Genomic DNA, 17846 nt, shown 5'->3' with positions numbered 1-17846 from the left:
AGGAACCTTCTCAACATCGAAGTCAACTACATAAACTTGTACAACGATTCAACAAATTCACGACTGTATACTATTGTATACCTTAATTCACCCGGACGCCACAACGAAGAGCGTCAGAATTATAGAGAATTTATTTAACAAAATAATATTTTGAATACCTGTAACTATTGTTTTATATTGAAATAAATAAAGTAACTATTAAATTATTGTATAAAAGTACACTTTTCTTTATGGAACAGAATTCAGTCCCGCAAGTATAAATTTTATTGCAACGAACCTGGACAGCCGCTTTGCTACCTCAGCAAAACGAAACGATAGAAAACCGGTCGTTACAGTTTAGATTACAAATATGATATTTAGTTTGTATCATTGTAAGTATCATTGTAAGTTGTATAAAGTACACGTAAGTATAAAATTTAATGTTTTATGCTTTTCAAATAATATATTTGAATTATTACGTATGTATTATATTATGTAAAAAGAAATAAGATTACTTGCGTCAAAAATTGGTATTGCATTCTTTTATCATTATAGTACTATAGGACCCAACCCACTCAAAAGTGGGAGATCTTCAACAGTTTGTGAAGTTTCAATATCATCATTTCTATTTATGTAATTTATTGTATTAAAAACTTTTCTTGGCCTACTTACCTGACCTGTATGAATTATTTTTGGTCTACCAGGACAATGGTTTTTTTAAATTTCGAATATTAATTCTACATCGTGTTCTGATGGACAGCTAATTGACGTACTTGTAATCCGATGATGGTGGTTAGTTATCTCGATTCAATTCGTAGGCTTAACTCAATTCTTTCATGTTCATAATAATTGTGTTATAATCGACGTTATCTTCGATATATTCTGCCTTATTGAAGCTACCTTCTACGGACTTTTTATTATTATTAAAAGAGTAGAAGTGAAAATTGCCCAATAGCCGGTACTGCGGCCAGAAAGGACCTATTGTACCAGTTTCACTATTGACTAAACAAAGCCCCTTAAAGCTATGTGAATAAAATCCAGAACTAAATCTAGAGAAGAGTTCTTAATCTGTTCTGGTGACAGAAATTCTTTATGAAACAGGTTTCTTCTGTAAGTTATTAAAGCTGGACATTCACAAAGAATGTGCATGGTCGTTTTCTCATCTTCGAGGCATAATCTGCATTCCGAGTTAGCAGATAATTGTAGTTTATGAAGGTGATATTTCAGACCATAATGACCTGTAATGAAACCCGTTATCAACCTTAAAATACATTTTGAGAATTTAAAAATGTCTTTGTAGGAGTACGGTGTTATCAGTGCTTTGCTTTGTCTGAGTCCTGGAAAGTTTACCCAGTACGCTTATGATTTTCCATTTCCATAAAAATAAGTGATTTTCCATAAAAATAAGTGACAACAAAACCTGGAACTTGAGCATTGAAAGCTTGTGCAACCTTGGTTATTTGTGGATAAACACGATTAGTCACCGCTTCTAATTTGACAGGCACGAGTTCTAAGCCTGGCACTTGCAATCCAAACAAATTATATACGGACTATAAACTAATTAAATAAAATTCGATTATTTCCAAAGACCACTGATGAAGAGTACTTGGCAATACTCGAAACAGCGTTGTATGGTCAGCCAAACTTCAATAAAATTAAAATAAATTTTTGTGTTTGTCCTTTATTTCTTTCTTTGTTATTCAAAACCCCTCTAAATTTTAATAAAGCTTCTTTGTCACTATACAAAGAAAGTCTAGCTTTACAGCAACACGAATACTTTATTCAAAAATTTTCTATTTCCTTGATAATCTGTTTTGTACTGGCCCAGTTTATTCCACAAAAGGGTTGAGGGCCTATAAAAGCAGTTTTTGATGCAGTTCTGGCTAGCTCATCAGCTTTTTCATTTCCCAAAACTCCTCTGTGGCCCGGAACCCAGTAAAGGCTTACCTTATTCCGAGCTGCAAGTGATTGCAGAAGCTCGTAACACTCAAGGATCTGTTTTGATTTAAAAGTCCAAGAAGAAAGAGCTTTAAGAGCAGCCTGGCTATCAGAGTAAACAACGATTTTCGAGCCAGAAGATTTTTTGATTAAATTGGATCTTACGCATAAGTTGATTGCGTGGATTTCAGCTTGGAAGACACTCGGCCATGTGCCCATTACCTCCGAAATGCTGGTGTTGGGTCCATATACACCAGCGCCAGTGCCTTCATCCATCTTTGATCCATCTGTGTACCAAACCAAACTTTTGGGGTCAACCTGTATGCCTCCATTCTCCCACGTTGAACGTGATGGTAGGTGTACCTCAAATTTTTTGCCAAAAGGATGGAGTTCTGTTGTATAGTCTCCATCGCATTGAGGAATTTTATGTGCTCCAAATGTTTTTAATATTGTTGTATGACCATAGTCAAGACAACCCTTGTTCATGTGGAGTTTTAGTCGAAGCGCACTAAGCGCAGCCGTAGATTGAATGTGTATCTGCAGAGGTGTCAATCCAAGTATAGACTCAAGTGCTGCAGTTGGACTTGTCCTCATAGCACCAGTCATTAAGGGACACGCTAATATCTGGAGCTTCATGCAAACAGTAATAGATCCAGCCAGTGTGACCTTTTGCTACTAAACCAGGCAACCATATGTCATGATAGTACTACTGCCTGATATATCCAAAATATAATCTTTGGGTTTAGGCCCCAAGTTTTACTTATACAGGACCGTGTTGTCCATAAAGCCCTTAATGCTTTGTTATATTCTTTATTTAAGTGTGAATTAAAAGTGAGTTTACCATCTATGACAACACCTAGATACTTTGTTTCTCTGGAGAGAGAAATATTAGTGTTTCCTAAACGTACGGGACCTATGTCTAGTTTACGTTTGAGTGTGAAAGGCACAACAACAGTTTTAAGAAGTTAAAATGAATAAACCTTAAGGATTGTATATGAACAATCAAGTATTAGAACATTAAATATTAACACATATGGAAAACCGTAAAACCGCAATAATATTATGTATGTAAATTCCATTAAAATTTAAGACATTAAGTTTATATATTATAGACAATAAATGAATAAAATGAACAAAAATTACGTGTTTAATTTTATTATCAAGAGTACGAAAGTGTTTTGAACAATTTGGAAATACAACATTGTTTGCAATCAATTTTTGGTTTCCTCGAAATTGGATAAAGGTGAAAACACAACAATGTCATTGCCTATGCAAGCCGGCATTTAAACCAAACCAAGGAAAATTATTCAGCCACGGAAAAGGAATGCTTAGCAATAGTCTGGGCAATTCGCAAAATGCGACCATACCTCGAAAGATACAAATTCACAATTATCACTGATCACCTGGCACTCAAATGGTTAAACTCAATTAAGAACCCAACCGGACGTATTGCCAGATGAGCATTAGAGCTACAACAATATCAATTCGAGATTCAATATCGAAAAGGTAAATTAAATGTCATCGCGGATGCGTTATCCAGACAACCGGTTGAAAATATTGCGGGAATAATTTCAGAGTCCAGACAAAGTAATTGTAAGTGGTTTACAAGGAAATTCAATGAAGTACAAGCAAGTCCAGACAAGTTTCCGGATTTCACAATAACAAATGGTCAACTCTATGTCAGTATACTTAACTTCATCAGTATGAAAACACGACATCATGGAAGTTATGCGTACCATCATCTTTACGCCCACAAATATTCAGAGGAAATCACGATGATGCCATAGCAGGACACTTCGGTATACGGAAAACAGTACAGCGTATAACAAGCAAATACTACTGGCCTGTCATGCTCCGGCAGGCGAAACGCTCACCTAAATACCGGAGGAGCCATGGGCAACAGTCTGTGCAGATTTTGTCGGTCCGCTACCAAGATCGAGGAAGGGGAATATGATGCTACTTGTTTTTTTTGACCGCTTCAGCAAATGGGTGGAACTGATCCCACTTCGGAATGCCAGTACCGAAGCCACCATCTCCGCGTTCCAGAAAAAAATCATCGCAAACTTTGGGATACCCAAGTTGTTGATCACAGATAATGGGCCGCAATTCCGCAGCAAGTCTTACGAACGTTATATGAAGGAAATTGAAGTCAGACGTCAGCGAATGGCACCATACACACCGCAAGAGAATCCCATGGAGTGAGCAAATAAGACAATAAAGACAATGATTGCTCAATATGCGAATAATCGGCATAGAACATGGGACCACTTCATACCTGAAGTGAAGCTAGCATTTAATTCGGCTGTGTCCGAAACTACGGGTTATAGTCCTATTAATCTAGTCCAAGCGAGAGAACCTAGACTACCAGGCGCAACTTTTAATAAATATACACCAGGATGTGGAGCAGTCTCCAAGAACCAAGAACGGAAACAATTACAACTACAACAGGTATTTTCGACGTTCCGGGCAAAAATCGCAGAAGCCACCAGAACTCAAGCAAAGTACTACAATGTGCGAAGAAGACTGTGGAGACCAGACATAGGCAAACTGGTGTAGATCAAGGAACACCCAGTCTCAAAAGCAACCCAGGAATTTGCCGCGAAACTAGCTTCACGCTACGGGGGTCCACATAGGATAACCACACTTGTATCGCCCGTCATAGTAAAGGCCGAACATGTAACTACTCACCAGACATGCACCGCACACATCAAGGACTGGAAATTCCAATCATACGAACTAAAATAATAATCAAAGTAAACCACATGAGAACAAAAAAAAACCAATAACATTAAACCACATGAAAACAACAAAAGAAGCATAACGGTTCTCATATAAAAGCAAGTAAACAAAGATGCAGGTAAAAATCAAGTATAAATCAATCAAGAAGACAATCGATGGCAGAATTTCGAAGCCATAACAAGTCGAAGTGGGAACAAAGCGTTCCCAAATGCAGAGAACACCCGGCGAAGCTCAAGGCACAGCAGAGTGAGGTTAAAATAGTCGCTGCAGGGAAAACATTGAAAGGCAATCAGTAATATTTCTGTCCACACTGACGTGCTGATGTGTGTTCGAAAACTCACCTGTCCCAAACGACCACCGAGGTCAAGATCACAAAAACGTTCGGTAGACAGACAAGCTATCCCCGACGACACCTTAGAATGTGATACAGGAAACGACTTAAGGTGTCTAGAGATCACATTACCTGACTCCAGCGGGACTACACCTCCACCCACCGAAACCGAAAATCGATGGCCAAAAGTATTAAACAAAGACGTGCAGGAAGCACTGATTACCTTGTCGACACAGGTGCAGATTTCTCAATCCTACCCGTTTCGGTCTTCGGCAGAACTAAGCGACAGCATCTGCTAAACTCTTGTATGCACCAAACGAAACTTCAATACAAACATACGGAAATAAATTGATGAAGTTGAATCTTGGCCTGCGGCGCAAACTTGATTGGGAGTTCGTCATAGCCGATGTATGCAAACCTATACTAGGAGCCGACTTTCTGCAATATTACGGTTTAGTTGTAGTTTTGCAGCGTAAACTCCTCGTTGACAGCAAAACCAACATGAAAATTCATTGTGCAAACCCAATGTATGCAAACCTATACTAGAAGCCGACTTTCTGCAATATTACAGTTTAAACCGTAATCCTCATTGACAGCAAAACCAACACGAAAGTTCATTGTGCAAAAGCATCACATATGCCAGAACCAGTATTCGCAGTGAATGCAGATCATCCGTTGCGAAAATTATTAGAAGAGTTCAAATATCTAACAATACCAACAATTGTTATACGAACAAGTCTGGGTCAGTAAGAACCACGGTGCAGCATCACATCGTTACCACGGGGCAACCAGTTTAGGCGGCCAGTCCCAGGCGGCTCAATCCACAAAGGTTGCAAGCAGCAAAAAGTGAGTTCCAGTACATGCTGGATCAAAGTATATGCACTCCTTCAAAAAGCGAAAAATCCGTTGCATATGGTGCAGAAGAAGAATGGTACTTGGAGGTCGTGCGGAGATTACAGACGACTCAATGCACAGACAGTTCCAGATCGTTACCCGATACCACACATTCAAGATTTTACTCAGAATTTGAGTGGCAAAGTTATCTTCATCACGTTTGACTTGAAACGAGTTTATTTCAGTATACCCATAGCACCTGAGGACAGGAAGAAGACTGTTTCTTTATTTAACTATATATCTTTATTGAATCGCTTTAAATTAAAGCCTAACAATAAGTTTTAGAATCTTAAAGACTAATAACATTACATTACAAATTATTTTATATAAACATTCTATAATGATAAATATAATGATTTGTTAATTATTTCAAGGGGCCTCTGAATAAGTAGCCAGATTTACCAGATATCACGGTGTTGTAACGACCGGTTTTCTATCGTTTCGTTTTGCTGAGGTAGCAAAGCGGCTGTCCAGGTTCGTTGCAATAAAATTTATACTTGCGGGACTGAATTCTGTTCCATAAAGAAAAGTGTACTTTTATACAATAATTTAATAGTTACTTTATTTATTTCAATATAAAACAATAGTTACAGGTATTCAAAATATTATTTTGTTAAATAAATTCTCTATAATTCTGACGCTCTTCGTTGTGGCGTCCGGGTGAATTAAGGTATACAATAGTATACAGTCGTGAATTTGTTGAATCGTTGTACAAGTTTATGTAGTTGACTCCGATGTTGAGAAGGTTCCAGACAGGACCGCGTTCTCTCCTGGGTGCCTTCTCTCCTTACGGATGCTCTGTGTTACGAAAACCTATAGGTTGGCTGAATGAGCCAGATAAAAAAGAATAATTAACAAAAAAAAGAAGAGAAAATGATCGAATGGACCAGTGTAGACTGAATTAGCCTGTAAACTAGGATTTGATCGAATTGACCAGTGAACTTGTTAATCCGTTGATCTCTAAGAGACAAGTTGCTAGTTCTGTGAAATGCGCGTTCTTATATACCTGTTTCACCGGAGCTTTTCAGTGTAGCGCACCGGTAACCTTTTGTTGTTGGTGGTAACTTTTGTGCTTTTCGCGAGCCTTTTTTGTGCATTTTGCATGTTTTGTACATTTTTGTGTATTTTGCATGCTTTTGTTTTCGCCGCGCTTTTAAGTTTGGCATATTCCGCGTCTTTCTGATTTAAAGCAGAAAGAAAGTCAAAGTTAAATAATATTAAAGTTTTTAATTTATATTATTTAATTTTCTAAGAAGGTATGTGCTAAAATATAAGTGAGTGACATTGTGGTGGTAGAATTTTTAACGCTGTTAAGTACAATCAGTGCAAGTGCATTATTATAATTTATTGTCTTGGATAGTAGTTTGTTTATGTTTGTTAATAAAAAAAAATATAATTTTAATTAATACAGTGTTCATTGTTTCGTGGTTTAATATATAGAAAGGAGACTGATGACCGATTAACCAGCGAAGGCTTAAAGCTTTGAGCTTCATTTGAGTCCTTTTTGTTTTAATATGCTTCCGAAAAGTGATGCGTTTGTCAAGGTGAATACCAAAGTACGTCACTGTTTCTGTTTACGGAACTACTATTCCGTTGAGAGTGATAGTTGGTGATGAGGATCTGTTAAGAGAGAATATTATATGACGACATTTTTGCTCATTGACTTTAGTTTGCCATAGTGATAACCAGCTTTCAATGGAATACAAATGATTTTGCAGTTGACTGGAAGCGATTGCGGCATTCTTATGTCGACACAAAATAGCGGTATCGTCAGCAAATGTTGATATTACTAAATTGGTATTTGTAGGGATTTTTGAAGTAAAGATAAGGTACAATAATGGACCAAGAACGCTGCCTTGTGGAACTCCTGGAAATTCATTAGTTGTGTGCATATTGTACTTTGATATGATGTAGTTTATCATCTGTTTAAATTTTTGTTTGTATTTAGATTCTTATCAGCTTACAGACCCGAACAATTAAACGCATTTAATTAAAAATGTTGGCAAATATTTCGTTCTTTATTTAAGAACTTCATCAGTGCTTATTTTTTATAAAAAAAAAATTTACTGCATTTTATAAAAAATAAGCACTGATGAAGTTCTTAAATAAAGAACGAAATATTTGCCAACATTTTTAAATAAATGCGTTTAATTGTTCGGGTCTGTAAGCATATTGTACTTCACATTAAAAAATCTGCCTATCAAGTATGATTGAAGTACTGCGTGTGAGTTTTGCGGGAGTATTTGTCGTATTTTGTGTATCAGGACCTCATGCCATACTTTTTAGAACACTTGTGCAACATCTAAAAAGACACCAGAGCAATATTCTCGATTTTCAAAAGCACTTCTTATTTCGTTAGTTATTCTGTTCACTTGTTTGATAGTACCATGTTTTTAACGAAATTCAAATTGATGGCTTGGGATCAAGTCTCTTTCTTGGAGGAAAGGCATAAGTTTTGCAAGGAACACTTTCTCAAATAATTTTGACAGACAAGGCAGCAAACTTATAGGTCTATATGATGCGGCTAGTGTTGTATCCTTTCCGGGCTTTTGAACCATTATAATTAAAGCTTTTTTTCATTCTGTCGGGATATGTCAAAATTTTAGTATGGCGTTAAAAATTTTTGTAATGAATGAGATTGCTACGAAGGGCAGATTTTTTAACATAATTGGAATTATAGAATCATGTCCAGGTGCTTTTTTGTAGACAAGTTTTTCTTTCATGGTTACCTTGATATCGTTTGCGGAGATTTGTAAGTTGATAATGTTATTGTTAATATGTTGAGCTGGTAAATTCAAATTATTAGAAGGATTTGGTTGAAAAATTTGACTCAGATGATTAGCAAATACATTAGCTTTTTCTTCGTCGCTGCGAGCCCATTAACCGTTGGAGTTTTTTAACGGAGGCACTGCTTCAACAGGTGTTTTTATAGTTTGATGAGCCTTCCAGAGTGATCCTTTATTAGCCGTGTTTGGGGAGAGCTTCTTAATATATTCGTATTGTTTGTTTTCTTTGTCTCTTGTAAGAGCGCTCTTTAATCGATATACGGCTTCCTTTAAATTAGATTTGGTTGATGGGCATATATTTTGTTGCCATTCTCGACGAAGTTTTCTTTTTTCGGCTAGAAGTCTTTCGATTTTACTGTTGCTATAATGCTGCTTTCTTACCTGAGAAGGCAAATTTTGTGGTGTAGAAATTTCGGCAGCTGAGAAGAGAATCATGTTGAATACTTGTACTGCATTATTTACCTGGTATTTGTTTTCAATTTTGTAATTGGTATGAACGTGAGTACTTATGTATTTCTTAAATTTCAGCCAGTTGGTGTTTTGAGTTGTAAGTCTTTGTGAACTTTGAATTAGTTGGGGTTCTTCATGAACTATTAGGAAGATTGGAGAATGATCCGATGATAATTCATAACTTGTGTACACCGAAATGGAGTCACGACGAATACCCTTTGTTACAGCGAAATCATTAAGATCTAGGATTTTGTTGTCTGATGGCCAATACGTAGGATGCCCGGGTGATGCGACATCTAGTTTGTTGTTCTTGTTTGTTACCACGTTAAAGAGTTTTTGACCTTTAGGTTTGCAGAGCCGAGAGCCTCAAAAAGTGTGTTTTGCATTTTAGTCTCCTGCAGCAATGAATTTTTCTCCCAAAGTTTTGAAGAATTCAAGGTACTGCATTTCGTTTAGTATAAAGCGAGGGGGGCAATACACTGCTGATAGGGTAAGATTGTAGGAAAAGCATTGTATGCACACTGAAGTTGCTTGAAGGAAATTTTCAGCACATGAGCTCACAAAATAGTGTTTCAATCTTCTTCGGACTAAAATTCCCGTACCCCCATGTGCTTTGCCGTCAGGATGATTTGTTTTGTAAAATATGTAGTTTGGTATAAAAAAGTAGTTTTTATTAGTTAGCTGAGTTTCAGAGATGAGCATCACATCAACTTCATTTTGGTTTAAAAAATTCAAAATTTGCATTCCATTCATATATTTTTTTGCTACTCATTACCTGGCTAAAATCGCTGACATCAATTGCGATTGCATTTGTATTATTTGGTTGAACATAGTTTGCATGGTTTGCATCAACTGTGAAAACATTATTTCAAAATTACTGCTTGGAGCTTGTTGTATTGGAGTTTGTTGAACTGGAACTTGTTGTTTCTGCTGGGCATTTAACTTTAATACATTCGCATATGTGACGCCTTGAACCGCCCTGTTTGAAGAAGAAGAAGTGGAGACGGCAGTGTTTGTTGAGAACATATTATTTTGGGGGCCCGGAGGGCTTGTTTTTTGTAGAGTAGACTTTGTTTCAGATGTTGATAGACTTGACACCCTCTGTAATTTGCGGTATGGTTACCATTGCAGTTACTACATTTTACTACCTTTTTGTCTTTATTATCTTTTTTGTCACATTCTGAAGTATGGTGAAGTCCACCACACACAACACACACCGGGCGCTGCGTACAATAGGTTTTTGTATGGCCAAACTCCTGGCAGTTTACGCATTGTACAGGTCCATTCCGTAGGTGAGAGGGTTCCACAGAAACTCTATAGTTTAACAAGTACCTTAATTTGTAGATTGGATGATCTTCATTCTTTTTTAGTTTTGTGGCATTTGGCAGCAGCTCAACCTTATACATTGGTTGTGGAATTTTGTTCTTGTTAATTATATTAATAAATGACTTGGCATTAAATCCTAGTACACCAAGAGTTTTTTTTAACTCATCAGTGTTAACGTTGGGAACGATTCCTTTTATGACCACAGAAGTACCCTCACTGCTTTCAAGTCAGTTCGTGTAGTAGTTCCTATTCTTAGCTTGTAGGTCTCTTGCAACATCACGATAGTTTGCTTCGTTGTCTACTTGAATTTTAGTTTCGTGCACATTACCTTTTGTAAGAGGTACAATATAGAAATTTTTATTTCCTACCAGTTGTGCTAAGTACTCAATAAGTACTTTTGAGCTACGCTCGCGCAAATAAATTGGTGGAGGTTTGAGTTTTTCAGTTGTGGGTTTACTGCTAGTACTTGGTTCATTCTCATTAGCCAGCAAGGAGAAACTATTGTTTCTGAGTGGGGTTGTTGAGGTTTGATCTTCTTGGAATTTGTTCATTTTTGGCTTTTCAGGAGTACGCTTTCTTTTGTTCATTATGTTCACATAGCGATCCATACCTGTCTGCATTGCCTGTTGTTTTATTTTAATTTCATCTTTTCTTTGCCTAGTGTTATTTTTGTTGTTTATTGGAGTAGCATTTGAGCCTGCAGTTGCCTTTTGAGTATTTGCATTGGATCCGTTAACGCGAAGTGTTACATTTTCTTCGTTGTAAAGGTTTTCAAGCTGCTGTTGAAGCTGGTATATTTGTTGCTGTAAATACTTTGCTTGAGCTAATTTTGGTGTTTCCTTGTTTAGAACACCTGAAGTCGTGTTGGTTAATGGTTCTTTCGAGATGGTTGTTGTTCTATACATTATTGGAACTTGTTCTTCGATTGGTAAAGTGTTCTTTAAATTGTCTTTTTTATTATTATTTAATTCAATTTTATTTGCATTTGCTATTGCACTAGCTATTATTGACTCATTTGTTTCAGTTGCTGGTTTATTTAGAGATTTGATTTATAGCGTCTTCTGAATTTATCATTATTTAGCCATTTATGCCATTTTCACTAACCCGTCTTATTCTTTCACAATCGCTCATACAACGTTTTGTGATGTATTAACAGTTCTATATCTAATATAATCAATAAGATTTATAATATTTTAAATATTTATTACTATTTAAAGCGTCCTTTCGCGTATTTATTAATTTTATTTATTTGGCATAAGTAAACAAGTTAACTACACAATTTACACGATCACACGACTACACGATATCGGGAATTGCAATTTGTACAGATTTTTTTTTCTATTTTCAACACTTTTCTTTTTTTTATTTTAAGCTTCAGAGCTTAATTTGCTGTCTCCATCAGCTGTTTTTAGAAGTGTGTGAAATTAAGGCAAATAAACAAATTCAAAAACAAAACAATTTTGCAATTAAATTCACTTTTTTGCATATAAATAACATAAATGTATTAATAATTTAATTTTTGACGTTAAGTCGGGAACTAATATTTTTATAAATTTTGTAAGGAGTCACTGTCTCGATTATTTGAGAAAAAAATTTTAAATTACTTTGCACGTTTTGCACTTGAAAAATATCAAAAATAAGCAGTGATATTATTTTGCGCGCGCACAAAACAAAGTGAAAAAGTTAATGGAAGAAGACGATATCTGCATCGCGTCTAAGAACGAAGCCGAACACATTCAACACATATGCACAGTGTTTCAGCGTTTGCACCAATACGGTTTAAAGCTCAACATTACCAAGTGCGTGTTTGCTCAGACGAAAGTTACCTTTCTCGGTCACAGTATTGATCAGAATGACATTTGTCCGCCAAAAGAAAGGGTTGAGGCATTTCTCAATTGTGCGAAGTCAAGCATTGTGCAAGAACTTCGTCGTTTTTCGGCCATGGTGAATTTTTATCGTCGTTTCATTCCTAATGCAGCGGTAATTCAAGGAGAGCTACAGAAACTAATAATAGGAAATCGGAAAAATGACAAAACGCCGATTAAGTGGTGCTGATGTCAGTTCACTTGCACACCCAACAGCAGAAGCCAATCTCATTCTACATGTTGATGAGTGTAATATCGCGGTGGGAGCTGCATTGCATCACATCCGTGAAGGACGACTCGAACCACTTGAGTTTTATTCAAAGCGGTTGACTGACACACTACGACGGTACAGCAGAACTCTCTCTATGAGAGAGAACTACTTGCCATTTATCAAGCAATTTAGCATTTCAAACACATGATAGAGGGCAGGAACTGTACGATGTTGACTGATCATAAACCCATCATTTTCGCATTTCAACAAAATCCTGAAAAAGCATCGCCCAAACAACTCCGTCATTTAGATTACATAGGTCAATTTACTACTGATATCAAACATTTCCCCGGAAAAGATAACAGCGTAGCTGATTTCTTATCGCGTATTGACGGAATACAGGGAGAAAAGCAGATTGACTTTGATCAGTTAGCAAAAAGCCAACGAAATGACGAAATGACTACAACAACTCTTATCACAGGGTAAGACTTCACCTCAGTTAAAATTGGTGCATTTACCTAGTTCATCGAATCAGTGAACGATTTGTCTGGCCAAATATTAAGAGGGATGTAGCGAAAATGGTAAAAGCATGTCCACAATGCCAGCGAGCTAAAATAGGTAGACACAACAAAACAGTACTCGAAACCTTCAAGGCACCTGACCGGCGACTTGCAGCAGTACACGTTGATATCGTGGGGCCATTACCACCATCAGATGGATACAGCTACTGCCTGACATGCATAGATCGATTTACCCGGTTGCCTGTTGTTATTCCCATTATGGATATTCGTGCAGACACAGTAGCTGCGGCGTTCATCACGGGATGGGTTTCACACTATGGCGTTCCTTCAGAGATCACTACAGATCAGGGCAAGCAGTTTGAATCAAAGCTGTTCGCTGAGCTTATGCAGTTGATTGGCGCGAAACATCTACGTACAAGTTCGGGACATCCACAATCGAACGGAATTCTGGAACGATTTCGCAGAACATTAAAAGCTTCATTGAAATGTAGGTCAAACCAAATGTGGACAGATGAATTACCACTGATGTTGCCAGTTTTACGGAGTGTGTTCAGGAACGACATCCAAGCCAGTCCAACAGAAATTGTATACGGTACGTCTCTTAAACTTCCAGGAGAATTCTTTGAGAAGACGTCTCACATCGGTTGTGACTCTGAATTTGTAACGTTTCTTAGCGAGACCATGGATCAATTACGTCTGGTTCCATGTTCTTATCATGCAAAAGCGAAAACGTTCGTACAACGAGACTTGTAGACGTGTTCACATGTGTTCCTTAGGGATGATAAAGTACGACCCCCCTTGAAATCACCTTATGATGGACCATTCAAAATGATACGGCGTGATCGTAAGCTTATTACTATTTTAATCAGATACCAACCTGTTCAAGTGAGCATTGATAGAATAAAGGCAGCTTATTTGTTGAATAAAGAAATTGAACTAAGCACGCAGTTGTCACGGTCTACTCTATTTCAGTCAAGCCCAGATGCACAACCTGTACGAAGACTTCAGCAGGAGCTCAACTCTGGTTGCAGCACATCTAGTGGCAGAGTTATTCGATTACCTGTCAGATTTATGACATAGAAGTGTGTATAACATGGCATCGTTTCTACTCAACCACTGGTAAGGGAGTGATATGGCGTTCATGTGGCATTATTAAAAAGGAGAAGTTTACTTTGAAAACTAGAAACTGACAATTCAATTTTCATGAATATGGGTCATTCTTTTACAAACCGGACGGATTTTGGCAAAAAATGACCTCATGATCTCCGATTTGGCTGACATCTTTTTTATGAGCTCCTTTCATAAAATAAGAAGACCCGTGTAACAGTAAAAAAGCAACTCTGAGTAATATTGAGCTGAATGCAGCCCTGCGAGGCAGCATGAAAGGTGAATGACAGTTGATACGAAGCAGGGGAGACAGGAAGAACGGAAATGACACACAAATGTGAAACCACGCTAGTTGCGCGTAAAAATAATATAAGTAAATGCATAATGAAGTAATTGTAACGAATAGAATAAAATTATTTGTCAATAAAGTATTTTCGGTATTTACATAACCAATTACATGTTTTCACATTTGTTTCCGTTAAAATAACATTCATTTATGTATGACGCCGGGAAAAACGCGGGAAAAGACAAAGTGAGTAAATTAAAGATGAGTCGCAGAAATAATAAATCGCCATTTGAGACTCCAGTGTCGTCAAGATGTCAAGAGCAGACATCATTACAAGATGTGTTAAAAGCCATACAAGCTCTACAACAAACAGTGAATGAAGTTCGAGCTGAAACAGTTTCTAATCGGGAAGACATAAGTAATTTGCGTGGACAACTTGCCAACGATAAGTCGGTAACGCACGAAAAGAAAGATGAAATAGGTAAGATAAATCAAGGTGAAGACGAACGGTGCACTGCAGAAGTCGTATGTTCAGCAGGCGAAGGCATCCGACTTTATGATTTGCCAAAATTCAACGGTAACGCCGAACAGTGGCCACTTTTTCGTGCTAGTGCTAGTGAGGACACCACCAAAACGTTTAAGTATACCAACAGACATAATTTAATGCGCCTAAAAAAATGCCTAACGGATGAAGCCAAGGATGTCGTTCAGTCACTGTTAATATATTCATCAAATGTGCCTGCAGTTATGGAAGAACTTGAATTTCGTTTTGGCCGCCAAGATTTGCTAATACGGTCCCAGTTGGACAAGATTCAACAGTTCGAGAGAGTGACTGAGAGGAACGTTGATAGTTTAATTGCCTTATCCTCTCTTGTGCGAAATGTTGTAGCCTTTTTGTCATCAGCCAAGTGTGAGCAACACTTGAACAATCCAATATTATTAGAACAACTAGTGTGTAAGCTGCCGCCTAGTAAACAATTCGTGTGGGCGCGTCACGCTGTAACTCTGAAGTAATATCCCACAATAAAACAATTTAGTGTTTGGTTGAGTGAGATGGCGAAAATAATTTGCCTTTTGCCACAGCCATTGTGTCAATCAAAAACCGAAAAGCCTAAAATTACAATGCCAGCTACTCAAAATGATACGCGCCGAGTTATGTATGCACAAAACCATGTGATGGAACAAGAAAATCACCTAGAAGTTAAGTGTTTTGAATGTGCAGGCCAACATCTGATAGTTACATGTGAAGCGTTTTTGAGTAAAAATGTTCAGCAGCGTTGGGTAAAGGTGAAGCAGCTTCGTTTGTGTTTTTCATGTTTGAGGAAAGGACACCATGTCATACAGTGCCGAATGAAAAGATTTTGCGGTATAATCGGTTGCCGTAAAAATCATAATAGATTGCTACATGAGTCCCAACAAGTGCCGCCTACGTCTGGATCAGTTCAACAGGTTTTGAGTTGTGCCAAGCCATGTTCCAGTTTTCTTTTTAAATTGGTTCCGATAAAAATTATGGGTCCAAAGGGACAACTGAAGATTTTCGCACTTGTAGATGAAGGGTCGTCAATCACTATATTAGATGCCAAAATTGCAAGTCAGTTAGGCCTTAAAGGCAAGAAACAACACTTAAATGCAGTGGTATGATCAAGAGAAGGTGACTCAAAACTCAACAGTGGTAAATGTCAACATAAAGGGTGAAACTGGCGAACAATATGAGATTAAAAACGTTTACGTAATTTCCAATCTAAGACTGCCAACACAATCGTTTAAAAAATCAGATTATGGACACCTTGATTGTTTGCCGATTGAAGACTATGACGATGTTCGCCCTTTAATGCTGCTGGGCCTAAATTGTGTCAACATAAATGTATCTTCTGCATCAGTGACCGCCGGTGCATCTAATCCAGTGGCTATTCGAACTAAACTTGGATGGGTGGCGTATGGTCCAACGGGTTCAAGCATCACCGTCCATTCGCCAATGTTATTTGCCCGAACAGAACCATCATTTAAATGTCTTGATCGTATTGTTGCCGAATATTTTAATTGTGAAAATTTTGGAATTGAAAATCCAACACCGCCGCTGGAGTCAGCCGATGATTTGAGAGCTCGTAAAATCTTGTCTGATACAACACGTCGTATCAATGATCGTTATGAGGTTGGCCTTTTATGGAGAAAAAATTCACCAATATTGCCTGATAGCTACGCCATGGCTGTCAAACGTTTGCAGGGAATCGAAGCTAAAATACGAAATAATGTCAAATTCGCAGAACGATATAACACCGAAATAAACAAATACATCGCAAAAGGTTACGCCAGGAAAGTCACACAAAATGAAATTGAAGATATCACAAAGCCGTTGTGGTATTTGCCGCATTTTTATGTGCAGAACCCGCATAAGCCCGACAAACTGAGAATTGTTTTCGATGCCGCCGCCACTGTTGATAAACAATCTCTCAACTCAGCATTGTTGAAGGGACCAGAAAAGGTTAAACCATTAGTAGGAATACTTTTTAAACTACGTCAGGGTCGTATTGCTGTTGCTGCAGACATAAAAGAGATGCTTTCTCAGGTTAAAATACGACCAGCCGACCAGAATGCCCAAAGATTTTTATGGAGAAACGGTTGCGAAATGTCACCGATCGAACAATATGTCATGACGTCTATGATCTTCGGAACAGTATGTTCGCCCTGTTGTGCTGAATTTGTTAATAACCATAATGCCGAAAGTTATCGCAGCCAATATCCGGAAGCTGTATCTGCCATCAATGAAAACTTTTACGTAGACGATTACGTTGCCAGTTTCTATACAGAAGAGCACGCCCTTCTAATTTGTCAGCAAGTGGTGCAAATTAATGCAAACGCAGGCTTTGAACTTCGTAATTTTTCATCAAATTCGTTAAATCTACAGATTGTCATGAACGCAGGTGGAAGTGCAGAGGCCATCTGTTTGAATCGGCAGAGCCAAACTGAGAAAATCTTGGGAATGTATTGGAACGTAACAAATGATTCGTTTCTATTCTTAACAAAATTTCATCGCATAGCTAAATAAGTTATCGAGGGTAAAAGGGTTCCAACAAAGCGAGAACTTTTAGGAATTGTGATGGCTATATTTGATCCATACGGCATCTTAGCGAATTTTTTATTTATTGCCAAAGTATTATTGCAAGAAACCTGGAAAACCAAATTAAATTGGGACGACTTGTTATTACCTACATTATCTCAAAAATGGTTTCGGTGGTGGGACGAATTTGCCAGAATAGGCAATTTCTTTGTACCAAGATGCTACTCGCCGCATCTCAACATTGCCAAAGAGGTCCAAATCCATATATTTATGGATGCTAGTCAAGTTGCATTTGCTGCAGCAGTGTATCTGCGAATTTAACATCAATATGCAGTCGATGTAGTTTTTGTCTGTG

Source organism: Teleopsis dalmanni, chromosome 1 (assembly GCF_002237135.1).
Source record: "Teleopsis dalmanni isolate 2A chromosome 1, ASM223713v2, whole genome shotgun sequence".
NCBI classification, from domain to species: Eukaryota; Metazoa; Arthropoda; class Insecta; order Diptera; family Diopsidae; genus Teleopsis; species Teleopsis dalmanni.
This window is presented reverse-complemented; position numbering follows the sequence as displayed.